The sequence below is a fragment of the Choloepus didactylus genome, chromosome 13 (assembly GCF_015220235.1).
Source record: "Choloepus didactylus isolate mChoDid1 chromosome 13, mChoDid1.pri, whole genome shotgun sequence".
NCBI lineage: Eukaryota > Metazoa > Chordata > Mammalia > Pilosa > Megalonychidae > Choloepus > Choloepus didactylus.
In genome coordinates, this window is record NC_051319.1 from 50,866,956 (window position 1) to 50,882,361 (window position 15,406).

The window sequence follows — 15,406 nt, forward strand, 5'->3', positions numbered from 1 at the left end:
CTTTTAGATACTTTTTTTTTTGCAGTAATTATATGAGAGTTTGAATTGCTAAGAGCCAATTGTTTCTTGTAGTGAATATTAGAATTCTCAAGTGTGTGTCTTTTACCCCCATTAGGACAATTTTTTTTTTCTTTAGAGACCCCTCCTTAAAAGTGTAATCAAAATGAATGGAATAAGTAATTCAATGTTAAACAAGCATCTGTGAAATTATGGGGAATACATCTACCTAACATAAAAACTATAGTTAGTACTTAAAATGGAACTTCTTTAGAATATACAATGTATTTAGTTTTAGTCTGTGCAATTTTGAGGGAGAGTTTGTAACACTTTGGTGCTTTTGGAACTATTCGTGAAGTTTCACCTTTTCCATCTTTGTCCAAATCCAAATAAGATTTGGACAGTAGCACATCAAAATCTTTATGATAGAAAGTCATGTTCTAGTAAGATTTCAATGCATTTGCAATAATATGCAGATCAATTTATTGCTAAATTGTATATCATGACCCAATTTTGTAACAGTGAAGCCTATTGATAGATGTGGAGTATTGTTGTTCATTTGCCCCATAATCCACATTTTATATTTCAAATGCTTGCTCTATAATTAACCCATAAATTTAATAGTGCCTTTAATTCAGAAAGGGAACAAGCATGTTCCATAATCTTTTCCAAATATTTTTCTGATCTTTTGAGAACTTTAAAAAGCTAGTAGGTAAGAGTCTACAAAAACTAATGAGCTAATTGATTAGGTCTTGTCAACATAGATGATACGCCCTGCTCTGATTTCGTGCTTCATTTCTGTTCCTAAATGTGCAAGCCATTCTTAATATTGTCAAAAAAGGGTCTCCTTAATAGGTTGATGTCCCTATTTCCATCTTCATAATGAACAATATACAAATGAGAAAAGTTGACATTTGTTAGTATAGGCGATTGTGTTTAAAATGGACCAGAAATAACTAAAAACAACTGAAAAATCTTTGCCAATCTTGACATTTTGTTGAAGAGATAATAGCAATTTAGATGACCAAACATCATTTTTGAAAGAGAGGAATTTAATATCAAAAAATCTTTTATTAAAGGTAAGACAATGAAATAGCTGAATGATATGACAAATAGATATCGTATTATCATATATGACTCCAACAGCTATTTCTGTTCAAGACACCTTGGTTTCCTGATGGACGTTTTATCTTGTTTCTTGCTGGATCAGCTGGAAAATTATTCCATACTTCATTTTAAACGAATATGCGTGACCTTTTGGCCAGAGTTCTTTGAGAAGAAAACTGCTCATTGAAAGGTTTTCTTTTTCCTCCAAAAATGGAAAAAAGAGGGAAAGGTCACTGTTTAAACAGATAGCTAAAAACTTTTGATAGCATTAGCTTTTCAGTTGATTAGGGAAAGAAATAGGGAATTATTTTAATTTTTTGTACTAGTTGGCAGGTGCAATTTAATAAATATTGATTTGGTCAGATTAATTTAAGAGATTAACATCATAGGTGGTAAACAGCAGGGAGGTGTTCATGTGCTGATGACTATTTGATTAGGTTAGCCTGCAGCTGGAATTCTGAAATCACATACAGAAAGGAAGAAAGTAGGAAATTACAATTCATTTAGTTCCATTTATGTGCTTGGCACTGTGCTAGGGCCCTTCACTTCAAGTAGGTAAATTAATTCCTCATGACAAGTATAGTTGATTATGATCTCCGTTTTTTTGCATATAAAGGAACTCTAAACCTCATTCTTTTCTCTCTTCCTCTAATTTTTAAACTCTCTAATACTTCCCCTCCCAAGACATGTAGGAGAGTTAAATAAATGTTCAGGGGGTGGAGGGAGGTTTTCTGTTTGGCAGTTTTAGACAAATTCGACTATATTTTGTTGAAAAGACTCATTCTCAGTTTTTCCCAGTCTGCAGCCTGTGGATTCTTCTGCTAGATAATTCTCATAAAACCTGAATCATTGCAAAGGACTGCAGCGCATAGCAAGAATCCTGTGGTTTGCTTAAGTATCTCATGTTTTACTATTTTCTTCAGGAGGCAGGTCAGCTGTCTAGGATTAAAGTTAAAGAGGGCACAAAAGAGTTTATCATTTTGTTTGGCTCATTAGGCAATAATTAGATGCTTCTAATTAATGCAGGAAGCAGAGACCACTACATTTCAACCTTTTCAGTCCACTCAAATTATTTCATGACCCTAAGCAAACATTACCAGTAATAAAAAGGAAATTGACCTTCCCCAAGGGATTTCCAATCACTTCTAATTGCTTCAGCCACCTGGCTTTTGGTTTAACACTTTAATTCCCTATTTCCAACCTCCCTTGGTTCCCCCCATTCCGTAGGAACTGGCAGGAGATGTCACCTAAGGAAGTTATGGAGGATCAGCTCAGTTCTTTTCCTGTGGCTGCCACTGTGGTTTCAGTTTCAGGTACTTTGTGATCAAGGCTGTCCCACTTAATTGTCCTCAGCCATTTAGACCCACCCCACAGTCCTTAGCCCAGGAGGCTCCATCTGACATTTGAAATCACATTTTGAGTTGTAGTGTCCTTTTCCTTCTTGTTTTTCTTTGAAGACTGAAATACTGAGGTGGCTTTTTCTTCTACCTCTGAGCCTCTGTTAGATGCTGAGTGATTGATTTTCTTCTGGTTCTGAGGACTAAATCCTCAGCTGTAAATGGATGCTGACATAAGACTGTGGATAAGCACAGGACAGGCTCCTCAACACTCAAAGAGGTGATGCAATGTTTGACCCAAAAACTCCATTATTTGTTTAAAACAATTGGTTTTCTTAGGTTACATTATGGTTATATTATTATTAAAAAAAAAAAAAAAAAAAAGATAAGATCCTGGAGTGTCTCAGTGTTTTACCAGCATTCATAAATTGCTGGGAACAAGGAATCCATAATTTCAATTAACATTACATTTTCAGGAGTAGAAATAGCAATATTCTAATCTGTTTCATAGCTATATAAATGTGCCCTTGGAAGGCTGGGTTCGAACAAAAAGTGAAAGTATTTTACTTCCACACTAAAATTTTAGTTATTTTTTTAGGTACATCCTGACTGGTTTTGGGGGATCAAGAACATAACACGGATTCATTTTGAAATTTATAGCTGGTTTCAGCTTTTCTCTTTCGCTTTTGACCCACAAGCAGAAATCAGGAAAATTACAGGAAAGACATTTATGAAACCCCTACCCACAGGCTAGGATTTCTTGCTGAAAAGACATAAAAGCACAAAATTGAGGTGACCTCAGTGTTCCCTCTTCATAAATTCTCATATCAGCAAGAGGAAATAAATAGTGCTAATTCCTGCATTTGATAAGATAAAGTGCTAGGAGACTTTCCATCCAGAAACGGGGTGTCTTGTGGACCTGGGGAAAGCCTAGGCCAAGACCAGATGTGGCAGGAAATGAACGTAAAATTTCATAGTTAAGTTACATAGTACTCTGAAGCAGTGTAGGTGAGTTTAAGCCTCCATTCTTGATGTAGGTATATTTCTTAGATTCTTACTTTCAAAGGGTATGTTATTCTTAACTTCCCTAAGTAGACAATTGACATAAAATCATGGTAAAGTCTGCTGTTTAAAGAAACAAATTGGGTTTTCATTGGGTAATAAACAATACTAATTTGTTTCAAGCTTGACCTGTAGAAAGTGATTTATATTTGTTAAATAAATGAAAAATCATAAGCACCAGCCAATAACTGTCACACACATCTATTTCTGCAACACAAGCTGTATTTACAAAGTGTGTTAGGGTTACAGAGCATTTTAACTTATACTGTGTGACTCTTGCAATGACTCTATGAAGTGGGTAAAGAAGGTTTGATTATAGCACTTTTGTAGATGAGTAATCTGAGGGTCACGGAAGCCAAATGATTTGCCTCTGGTCAGGACTCGCTTCACCAGCACAGGTTACTGTACTCTGTTATTGCCAGTTTAAAAATTCTTTAAATTAAAATTCTTAACAATTTTTGAACCAGGGCCCTGATTGTCTGAAAGCAAGTATTGCATTTTCTTTTCAAATAAATAGAGTCTGCACTTCTAAAACCAGTGGAGTAACATGTGAAAAAGTATTAAAAGTAGTAGAAGAATTTTTTAGTAGTGTGTGTAAAGGCAGGCTGCTAAGACAAAAGGACAGTTCTATACTATATGCAGAGGACACTGAAGCACTTGATTCGATTTACACCAGTTACTTAATCCCTTGGTACCCTAGCTTTTCATTTATAGCAAGAAGATAATGATAAATAGTAATGGTTGATTTGCATATTACCTAATTTGGTAAACACATTAGGAGGAAGTATGTTACTCATCTATGACATGAAATAGTTAAGTAATAGCCCCCCAAATGTGATCAAGCTTTGTTCTATATTTGGATTTAAAGTTTGCCAGTATATGGCTAGCTGAATTCAGAATTCCTTATGATCCACGTGGCTCTGCAGTATTCCTGTGCCAGGCCCAGAAGTTGCCAGATAATCAAATCCCAGTTATGGTTCGTATTTTCTGGGATGGGCGAAGTGAGGCACAGTGAATACTGTTTATCAGCATAAGACTTTGTTAGGACTAATTGCCTTAACATAATGGTGCAAAATAGTTATTTTATTCTCATATGAACTTTATTACCTAAAGGGGAGGAAGAAGATACATTTTGGGGGCAGGGGATCCAATAACCTGGGCATACTCAGTGCACTTGTCAGTCAGAGGCCATGGGCAGCATGGTCCAAAAGAGCAGTGTCCCTTCCAATTTTAAATGGGATGTTAAGGCTCAGAATATACAGGGTTCCTATTTAACATGATGAAAATGTTTTGGTAATTGATGGTATTGATGGTAGCACAACATTGGGAATGTAATTAATAGCATTGAAATATATATATCTGAATGTGATTAAAAGGGGATTGTATGTATGGTAACAGAATCAAAGTTTAAAAAAAATCCACGTGTGCCAGTTTGAAAGATTGCATCCCCGAAATGCCATTATCTTTTTTTTTTAAATTCAGTTTTATTGAAATGTATTCACATACCCTACAATCATGCAGGGTATACAATCAACTGTTCACAGTATGATCATATAGTTATGTGTTCATCACCACAATCTATTTCTGAACATTTTCCTTACATCAGAAAGAATCAGAATAAGAATAAAAAATAAAAGTGAAAAAAGGGCACCCAAACCATCCCCCCAAACCACCCTATTTGTCATTTAGTTTTTATCCCCATTTTTCTACTCATCCATCCATACACTAGATAAAGGGGGTGTGATCCACAAGATTTTCACAATCACACTGTCACCCCTTGTAATCTACATTATTATATAATTGTCTTCAGGAGTCCAGACTGCTGGGTTGGAGTTTGGTAGTTTCAGGTATTTACTTCTAGCTATTCCAATACATTAAAACCTAAGAGGTGTTATCTATATAGTGCATAAGAATGTCCACCAGAGTGACCTCTCGACTCCATTTGAAATCTCCCAGCCACTGAAATTATTTCATCTCATTTTGCATCCCCCTTTTGGTCAAGAAGATACTCTCAGTCCCACAATGCCAGGTCCAGATTCATCCCTGGGAGTCATATCCTGCATTGCCAGGGAGATTTACACCCCTGGGAGTTGGGTCCCACATAGGGGAGAGGGCAGTGAGTTCACCTGTCGAGGTGGCTCAGTTAGAGAGAGAAAGGGCCACATCTGAGCAACAAAGAGGTACTCAGGGGGAGACTCTTAGGCATAATTATATGCAAGTTTAGCCTCTCCTTTGCAGTAACAAGCTTCATAAGGGCAAGTCCCATGATCGAGGGCTCAGCCCATCAAACTGCCAGTCCCAATGTTTGTGACAATATCAACACCAGTCCAGGTGAGGAAGTCCAACACTTCTGCACCTTCCCCCATCTCCTCGCAGCTGGGGGGTGGGGGAGGCTGTAAATATATTTTTTATTATCTGACTAAATTACTTTGGGATGTGTCACTATTTTGCTCTAGCCTATACTAACCTACCGTATCTCACTTCCTATTCAAAGTTCCATGTAATTGTGGTGTTTGAACAAACCAACTGTAGAGTTGTACTGTTTAGCAAATACAGATCCTGTACCAAATAGACATCTCTTCCCTTAATGCCGTTATCTTTGATGTAATCTTGTGTGGGCAGACATTATCAGTGATGATTAGATTGTAATTCTTTGAGTGTTTCCATGGAATGTGCTCCACCCAACTGTAGGTGATGACTCTGATTGGATAATTTCCATGGAGTTGTTGCTCCACCCATTCGGGTTGGGTGTAAGTTGAGTCACTGGAGCCATATAAATGAGCTGTGGACAGAGGGAACTCAGTGCAGCTGTGTGAGATGTTTTGAAGAGGAGCTACAGCCAAGAGGGACACTTTGAAGAAAGCACAGGAGCTGCAGATGAGAGACAGTTTGAAGATGGCGGTTGAAAGCAGACTCTTCCTCCAGAGAAGCTGAGAGAGGACAAATATCCCAAGTGCAATTAAGGGTGACATTTTGGAGGAACTGCAGCCTAGAGAGGAACATCCTGGGAGAAAGCCATTTTGAAACCAGAACTTTGGAGCAGACGCCAGCCACATGCCTTCCCAGCTAACAGAGGTATTCTGGACACCACTGGCCATCTTCCAGTGAAGGTACCCTATTGCTGATGTGTTACCTTGGACACTTTATGGCCTTAAGACTGTAACGGTGTAACCAAATAAACCCTCTTTTATAAAAGCCAATCCATTTCTGGTGTTTTGCATTCCAGCAGCATTAGCAAACTAGAACACCATGGAACTACACTGAACAGTGAACCCTAAGTTAAGCAGTGGACTATAGTTAATAGTAAAATTATAAAAATGTTCTATCTTCTAGTATAATATGTGTACCACACCAAAGCATGGTGTTAATAATAGGGTGGTATATGGGAATCCTGTATTTTATGCATGATTGTTCTGTAAACCCACAACTTCTCTGATAAGGAAAAAAACAAGATTGACTCAATGATGAAATGTCACTAACGGAACAAATCATTTGGTGTTAATGAAAGAAGCAGATAATGCCATTAATAAAGAGGTAGTTATATATGACCTGATGGAATCAAGTACAAATATCTAAAAGAGTAAATCTAACAATAATTTAGGTAACAGCTTAAATCCTAAATAGATTAAAAACACGTGATTATATTTGTTTTTATCATGCCGGATACTGTTGAATAAGATGGGAAACAGTAGCCGTGTATGCGTGGGTGCTTTGCTGCATTTTTATATTTCTTCTTTATTATGGCAGTCTCCTTTTTCCTTCCTTCTTTCCTTTCCTATAGGATTTAAGGCATTGTGATGATAGAAGTGGCAATGAATAGAGAGTTACTTGTTCAATTTGATTAGTTCTCCAAGCCTTTATTCTGAGCCTACTATTGAAAGGCCCTAGCTTGTCATGGGCCTTTGGCTTCAAGTCATATGGGAGAGACACATATACACAATTAACCATAGCACATGGCAATGGGCAATAAGTTCTATAATGGTGGGGATTCAGAGGACATAGTGATTAGTTTATCAGTTGAAAAATTATTAGTTTCCTGACCTCTCTAGACACACATCTACAAGGGACTGGAGATACAAAGCAGAGATTAGGGCTCAGCCACAGCTCTGCCTCTAATCAGCTGTGTCTTTTTGAGCAAGTCATTAACTTTCCAAACAGTAGTCTATTAAATTGTGAAGTTTGCTTCTTTGCTGGTCTGTTATGATGATCATATCAGCTTTCAATTTAAACTATTTCTTGATCTCCAGCTATATTTTATACTAGGCACTATTACTTCATGGAGTTCGCAGTCTATACCAAGAGTTGCAAACTTAGATTCTTACAGAGGCCATCATTGTATTTAAATGAGTTAAAATACATATTAAAACCTATAGGGTCCCTTGAACTGAGTTCTCCTTCCCAAAATCACACAGTAACTTGCAATTTGTAATTTGGTTATAAGCACATTATCAGAAATCACACTCATGATTTGTAGGAGTTTCCACAAGTACTAACAAATATCCAGTAACTGCTATGTCCAAGATATATGCTAGGTACTTGCTGGACAATGGTTTTATTCCAAAGATAAAACTATTACATCTACCAAATTTGAGCATATGCAATAACATTAATAGCATTTTTTATGCTCATTTCGTCTTGGATGTTCTCATATCATCAGGCCATTGTATTTTAGACCTATAGATAGGACTTTCATGGTCTCCCACTACACATCATTCATTTCACAGTGGAAGAAACTGAAGTCTTTTATCTGACAACTCATCTTTACTCCTAACAGAATGTATATAATATGCATACTATACATAAAGAGATGTATTTCACAGTGACAGTTTTTAAAAAGGGAGATAAGATGTTTTCTCCCTGGGCCACACAACTATAGTTCATCTTTGATACAGGTCTTCGTATTTTGTCTTTTTTCACATGGTCTCTTATCTCCTTGCTGTTGCCATTATGATGAAAATCATGGCTGACAGAGGAAAATATGGAAAGGTTACTAATCTGTTTTATTAAAAGAAAAAAATCAAAGAAAACTGTTTTCTGGGGTATCATTAAATATCTTCCTTAAAAACAAAACAAACAAAAAACCAATAGGGACCAGTGGGTTCCCTGACAAACTGTAGAAAGCATGTCCCACATCAGTGGGGCAGCCTCTGCCAGCTTCAGCTGATTGTGGTCATCCAGGAATGCTAGGCCTATGTTTCTAGGCTTAGTTTTCTTAAAATATGAACTCTATTTTTTCATGTTGACATCTCATTTAAAAAACTGTTTGAACATTGTATAGGTAAAATATTTCTATGAAGGGGGTAATCAACTCATGAGATGGCAAGCTCTGTCTAGATAGGTAGGTATGTGAATAAACCATAAGGCAGATATTAGGTGCAGAGGTGAACAGACAACTTCAAATGAGTTTAGGATGTAATGGAAAGAATGTTTGTATACTATGGAATTAAAGTATTCCATGAGAGGTGATGTTAGTGCTGGATAGGGAATGACTAAAAATTTGTTCATCAGAAAATCTGAGGCGGTCTTTCAAACAAAGGACACAGCATGCTCAAAGACACTGAGGATGCAGTATTGTTGGGGGCAAAGGGAAGACAAGAGTTTTTGAGATCCAAAAGAAAAGGCCAGATGGTAGATGGTCTCCCATGCTGTGCCAAGGGAACTGCATCCTGCTCATTATTATTGGGATAGTGAGCATTGGGCCACATTTCTATTCTAGAAAGATAATTCTCATGGTAGAGTGGAGTGGGACTCAAGGGGAGAAAGACTGGAGGGCTAGTCTTACTCAAGAGGCTGTGGCAGTGAGAATGAAACGATAAAGACATTGAAATTGATTTGTAACTTAGAAAATATTCTACTAATATGTAGAATGCTTTCTAGTTAGAGATGTATATATCACCATTTTATTGATATTAAAATATACAATCTTTCACATTTTAATATCTCTGCACTCGGGATGCATCGTTCAGTACATGGATGTCATAGTTAAATTGTTGGCAGCTTTTCTTTTTTTAGTGGTCATAGCATAATGACATCTCTTAAAATCAGTGAAATGGAATAGTAATTATGTAATAATGGACTCCTAACCACTAAGCTGACATTGAAACAGGGAAGTGGAGTAAGTTCTTGGAATTGATAATCCCAATATATCTCTGGAAGGGAGCTCTCAGACATTCATCTGTTTGTGTTACCAGCTACTCCCACTTCCTGGGTATTCATTAGATCAGGGGAGATAGCTTGTATTTGCCAACAGGAACTGAGAGATGGTGTGAATGAGTGAAGCTGGCCCAGGGACACAGGCCCTCTCTAAAGCAGACAGTTGGTACTCAGCTCCAGCTGCTACCAGGCACATATGAAGAATTAGTGTTGCCAAATTCAAAAGAAGATGGAAATCTGAATTTTTGGTAAAATCTTCCGATTTTTAATTGTTGGCAAGACATTCAACATTTTTAAAAACCCTGTGCAGGCCAAACAAAACACATCTGCGTGCTAAATAAAGCCACCAGCCTTGCCTCAGCTAAGCCTCTTTTTAAGGAGTGATCTTACTGATTTCTAATCTTACAGTTTCATAATATTAAATGCTAGATGTTGCTGAATGCCAATGACAAGCCTAAATCACAGCTGGATCTCTTTCTTGCCTGTATCAGCCATCTGGTACAGCTCTCAGCCACATAAATGCTTTAGAAACAGCAGTGGGGGTAGTCTGAAGGCCTGTGATCTAAAATGGGTTAGATTTTGACCTAAAAAATGTCTGTTTGATCATCTATGCAACAGGAAAAATTCCTGGTTCCAGTATTTTGACACAGTGTAAATATAACTCATGCCGCAAAATTCCTTCCTTGTCCAGAAACAACACATGCTATTGATGGTTAAAAAGCTGCTTGAAATGCCAAAGGAGAATTTCTTAATTTGCCCTTATAGATTTATCATTTGCTAATCTCTTTAAATCACTAACTTCGTTGACATTTTTAATGAGCTCTTAATAAATGCATAAAAAATAAATAATTAGTTTTCTCCTGTGCACAATAACGTATGACTCCACCTGTAATAAAGTGATAAAAGTTAAGGCTGTAAGGGAGGCGTTCTGCTCCCATAAGTGATGGAATAACTAGTACTACACCTTTTCTTCTGCCATAAACAAGTATAAACCTGGACATAATGCACAAGACAACTATTTTCAGACATTGAACAACAGTACAGGGCTGTGATTCTAGAGAGAAGAGAAAAACAAGGTATCACATTCTCCTTGGCTCTGTAACTGGGAACAATATATGGTCTACCATGTAAGAAAGTGAAGCCTAAACATAATACAACAGTCTCACTAGCAGAGAAGGCAGAGATCAGAATTCTGGGCTACTGAAGTGGTGAGAATTCATAGGACAGGCTAGTCTAGAGAAGTGAATTGTGCAAAGAGGGAAAAGAGATTCTCACATGGGGAGTTTCTGCGCATCCTTGGCCAAAGGAAAAGACGGACATGTGCAGGGCGAGACTTTGTGAGGCTAAACAGGAGCAGATCTGAGGGGCTAAGAACTAACGGAAATACCAGACAGCATGAACTCCTAGAAGATACTGGATATCTAGCCAAGCCACAGTAGAAAGACATCGAGTGCCTCAGATGTTTGGTTGAGACCGCAAAAAAGTCACACTATAGAAGTTCTATGCCGTAGAACCAAGGAAGAATCCCAAATAGATCTTCCCTAACAAAGAATAAAATCAAGCTTGAATGGATTTGCCAGCAATTTAACTGTGTCATTTTTAAAAAGTCAACTCCTTTCTAAAGAAGATTAACATAATCTAGACCCCTCTGAAGTGTATCAATTAAAAATGTTTATCATACAATTAAACAACACATGACATTCAAAGAAGTAAGAATATGTTCTCTGCAATAATAATTTTAAAAAAGAAGTCCATAAAATAGACCTGTATATGACCCATATGTTGGAATTAGCATATGAAGGCTATAAAGCAGCTATTGTAAATACATTCAAGAACATGAGAACATGAAAGAAAATATGGATGTAATGGGAAACTTATGGGGTATCTCAGCAGAACAGAAATAGAAACTATAAAGAAGTAGCTTATGTATGTTCTTTTTATTTTTATTTTTTTATATAGTTAATTTAAAAAAAAGTTAATTTAAAAAAAAATGAAAAAAAAATGCAGAGCCCCCTTGAGGAGCTGGTGGAGAATGCAGGAGTGCTGGGCTTCCCCACCTCGATGGTTGCTGATGTTCTAACAGACATAGGGGACTGGTGGTTTGATGGGTTGAGCCCTCTATCACGGGACTTGTCCTTGGGAAGACGGTTGCTGCAAAGGAGAGGCTAGGCCTCCCTATAATTGTGCCTAAAGCCTCCTCCCGAATGCCTCTTTGCTGCTCAGATGCGGCCCTCTCTCTCTAGCTAATCCAACTTGAAAGGTGAAATCACTGCCCTCCCGCCTACATGGGATCTGACACCCAGGGGAGTGAATCTCCCTGGCAACGTGGAATATGACTCCCGGGGAGGAATCTAGACCTGGCATCGTGGGATGGAGAACATCTTCTTGACCAAAAGGGGGATGTGAAAGGAAATGAAATAAGCTTCAGTGGCAGAGAGATTCCAAAAGGAGCTGGGAGGTCACTCTGGTGGGCACTCTTACGTACAATATGTACAACCCTTTTTAGGTTCTAATGAATTGGAATAACTAGCAGTAAATACCTGAAACTGTCAAACTGCAACCCAGAACCTGTGAATCTTGAAGACGATTGTATAAAAATGTAGCTTATGAAGGGTGACAATGTGATTGGGAAAGCCATATGGACCACACTCCCCTTTGTCCAGTGTATGGATGAATGAGTAGAAAAATGGGGGGGGGGGGGGAGAAAGTGTTCTTTTTTACTTTATTTGTTCTTTTTCACTTTAATTTTTATTCTTATTATTTTTGTGTGTGTGTGGTCATGAAAATGTTCAAAAATTAATTTTGGTGATGAATGCACAACTATATAATAGTACTGTGAACAACTGAATGTATTCTTTGTATGACTGCATGGTATGTGAATATATCTCAATAAAAATGAATTAAAAAAAAGAAGTAGCTTAATGGAAATTTTAGAATTGAAAAGTACATTATATGTAGTTAAAAACTCATGAATTTAAGAGTGGATGGGAGGCAGCTGAAGAAGGGTTAATGAACATGAAGAAAAATCATTCTGAAGAGTAGAGAGAAAAGCAATCGGTTAACAGCTACAGAGCCTCAGTAACTAATGAGAAAATATCAGAAAGGCTGCCATATATGTAATAGGTGTCCCAGAAGGAGAAGAGAGAAAAAGTTTTGAAGAAGTGATGGGTGAAATTTTTCCAAGTTTAGTAAAGAGTGTTACACGTTTATAAACTCATTGAGCAGCAAGCATCATAAATACAAAGAAAACCAAGCATAGGTATATAGTCAAATAGAAATCAGAGAAAGGAAAACTTTAAAAGCAGCCAAAGAAAGAAAATACAACATATACACAGGGGAACAATGATATGAGTGATAGTTAATGTCTCATTAGAAAAAAAAAAAAAAGCACAGAAGACAGTGGAACAAAAAAAAAAAAAAAAGTCTGAAGGTGAATAAACAAACAAAGCCCCAAAACCTGTCAACCAAGAATTCTACATAGTGAAAATATTGCTCAAATGATGGTAAAATAAAGTCATTAAAAGATAAATGAACTCTGAGAGAATCCATTGTCAGCACACATGAACCATAAGCAGTGTTAAAGGAAGTTGTTCAGCCTGAAAGAAAATAATACCAGATGAAAATTCAGATCTATAGGAAATGAAGAATATTAGAAAGAATGTGGATAAATATAAAAAAAGCAATTGACCATTTAAAACAAAATTAAAAAAATACATGAGAGCAATATTCCAAAAGACAGGAAAGGAAGAGGAGATAGTGAATGAAATTACATTGTCATAAGGTTCTTATATTTTACATTAATAATTTGGGTGGACTGTGATAAGTTAATGATGCATATATTACTGTTTAGAGCATCCACTAACAAAATAAAACAAGAAGTTATGCTTTTAAAACCAAGAGACATGATAAAATAGAATACTCAGAAAATACTCAATTAATCCAAAGGATGCCAGAATAGGAGGGAAAAGAAAGTAGAAAGCACAGAAGAAAGAAATAAAAAACAAAAAGCAAGATGACAGCCTTAAACCCAACCATAGCAATAACATTAAATATAGATGAACTGAACCACAATTAAAAGACAGAGATTGTCAGATTGGATTTAAAGAATCAAGATCTAACTACATGCTGTCTACAAGAGGTGCACTTTAAATCGACACAAATAGGTTGAAAATAAAATGATAGAAAAAGATATGCCATCCATATTGTAAACATAAGAAAATAGCTATGGCTATTTTAGCATCACAGTAGACTTTAAGAAAAAGAATATACCCAAGGCTAATGGGGCATTTCATAATGGTAAAATGGTCAATACATCAGAAAGACATAACAGTCCTAAATGTGTGTGTAACTGATAACAAATAAAACAAAAATTGACAGAAAAGGAAGTAATAAACATATCTGCAGCCAAAGCTGAGAATTTTAACGACTCTTTCAGCAATTGATAGAACAGCTAGACAAAAAATAAAGAATATAGATGATTTCAATAACACTACTAACCATATTGATATAATTGACATTTATGGAACACCATGCTCAGTAACTGCAAGACACAGTTCTTCTTAAGAAAATATGAAACATTCCTCAACATAGTTCTATTATTAGGTTCTCAGCATGGGTCTGTTACTCAGGTTCTCCAGGGAAAACCCTGAAGAACTGACAGGAGGTATATTTAGAGAGAGATTATGTAAATATTATGAGATTTATTATAGGTATTGGCTCATGCGACTGTAGAGACTGGCAAATCTGAATTCTGTAGGGCAGGTCACAAGCTGGGAACTCTGATGAAGGTTTTTGATGAATTTCCCAGGAGAAACAGGCTGGCTAAAGTAGCAATGGAAAGGGATCTCTTGAGTTAAATCTATGCATAAAAATTTCCCTCTTGGAAGAAATGGTGATCAAAAAGGCCCTGAGGATGGAGTGGGGGTGGGTCAGCCTGTAGAGGAAATGAGAGTCTCTAATTTTCTGGAGACGGTGTAGTAGATTAGCAAGACTTGTAATATCTGTAGTCTAGCTATCATAATCACATGAATCACAGCTGAGGGTATTTTATTAAATATATGACATTTGCACTGTATTGTTGACTTTAAAAGGAAATTCAGATTGTGAAATAAAGGAAGGAAGAAATGGATGTGAAGTCATTTAGAAAAATGACATCATGAATGAAACTAATCATCTCCTCCTGGTTTGCTTTTTATGTGGTGTTGCCAGAAATAATGTGTTTTGTAGTTATTTTTCTCACAACATATCTATTGTTTTCAAAGGGATATTTGGCATTGTTCAGCCCGTGATATGTCTGTGCCGGTATAACATTCACTATGAGGAATAAGGTAGCACTGCACAAATTATTTTATTTCTATTTAGGAAGAAAACAGTTGAAAGCATGTGTTGAAGATTAGCAAATCTGTAATTACAGTAGAGTCATAAATTAATCTTGCCTCTGGTCTACCTCTAATCCTTCCTCCATCTGCATGCCAATTTTCCATCCAAACATCCCAATTCATATTCTTCCACATTTCTCATTCCGAATAGTCTGTTAGGGTCAAAGTATTCCTGGGCACTCTCCAGCTCTCCTACCTAGGCTCAGGCAGGTCATATGCATAGAACACTCTCCAGTCCATGCATTTGCCTTTGTCAGTATCCACCACCTACCTTGAAGAAAGGTTTAAATTTGCCTTTGTACAAAAAGGCAGCTCTCTCCCTCCTCCCTAGTTCCCAATAGAAGAGGGACCATATGTCCAATTTACCAGGGC

At 36.9% G+C, this 15,406-nt stretch overlaps 1 protein-coding gene across 2 annotated transcripts in view; it reads left to right on the forward strand.

Annotated features, from left to right (window-relative positions):
* CAMK4 (calcium/calmodulin dependent protein kinase IV) overlaps nt 1-15,406 on the forward strand; it is a 306,043-nt gene that overhangs the window by 114,681 nt on the left and 175,956 nt on the right. The gene's annotated exons all lie outside the window — the stretch shown is intronic.